Raw genomic sequence first — 1,142 nt, 5'->3', positions numbered from 1 at the left:
TTGGGTTAGGTGTGATCAATATACATAATCAATATGCATGGAAATGGTATAGTAAAAGAGGCGTACAGGGGTCTGTATCAATCAATGGAGAGGTGGGGGTTTGGCAAAAATCACAAATTATCGTTTAAGCAGGATTTGACTGTGTGTGTGTGGTCAAGAGGTCATGTTGTCCCGTGGTCTATGGGTGTGTCCCAAACAGTACCCTAATCTCCATATAGTGCACTACTTCTGCCCAGAGGGCTATGGGGGACTAGGGGGCCATTTGGGACGCATCGTATGATCATTCTATTTAGGTGTCACAATAACAGAACATGTCACTGCTATGTTGTTGCAGAGGCACCCAGGCTCGGCCATTGCACTCCGGCCGTGCTGACCCCTGCAAATTCCCCAAAGGTGGGAATCTTGACTGCATAAGTTGTGTTAGTGGGGGACTGCGTCACGCTGTCCCCTGAGAGGTACAAAAAGAAAAGATGCAGAATCATGGTCAAATCAATGCCCCGTAAGCATTTATTTCAATGTTGTTATTTTTTTTTAAAGCTGTATCGCAGAGATTGAGACCTCTGGTGTCTAGTCCTATGTAGATAATTACGACTAGGTAATATTGACTAATCACTCTCGTGATCAATAGTGTGGCATACCCATAGACTTCCAGTCATTGCACTAACGCTAGTTAGCATTGGCTCACAAAAACGACCTCTAACTTCCTTCATACTGGACGCAGAGACAAATGGTATCGACGAGTTCATCTGACTGGGGAAGTAGATAAAATCCAGAAGCATCCCTTTAACACTTTCAGATATAAATGTATGCCATTGATTTTGCTGTGTGTCTTACAGTGGACCTTTGACTGGGCATGCTTTGCTGTTGTCACTGTCACTGATTGGCCACATCATGCTTCCTGCTTATAATTTTGTATAATAGAATAGAATAGAATTACTATTCCCAGAAGAAACTTCAGTTTGTACAATCTATGTTTACTTTGTTGTGCCCTCTATAAAGCTCTCATTGAACTGAATATTTTTTACCCTAAGTGTTGATGAAATACACTATTGGATTACAGGCACAAGCTATCCCTGACCACATACATACAGTATACAGGAACACTTTTCTAATATTGATTTACACTCCCTCTTGGCCCTCAG

At 42.1% G+C, this 1,142-nt stretch overlaps 1 pseudogene; it reads left to right on the top strand.

Annotated features, from left to right (window-relative positions):
• The first annotated feature begins 322 nt into the window (after positions 1-322).
• On the top strand, positions 323-451 carry LOC123731574 (uncharacterized; annotated as a pseudogene).
• Positions 452-1,142: the final 691 nt, after the last annotated feature.

The sequence above is a fragment of the Salmo salar genome, chromosome ssa29, assembly GCF_905237065.1.
Source record: "Salmo salar chromosome ssa29, Ssal_v3.1, whole genome shotgun sequence".
In the NCBI taxonomy this organism is placed as follows: Eukaryota; Metazoa; Chordata; class Actinopteri; order Salmoniformes; family Salmonidae; genus Salmo; species Salmo salar.
Note: the sequence above shows the minus strand (reverse complement) of the source record. Positions and strands in the feature narration are given on the sequence as shown.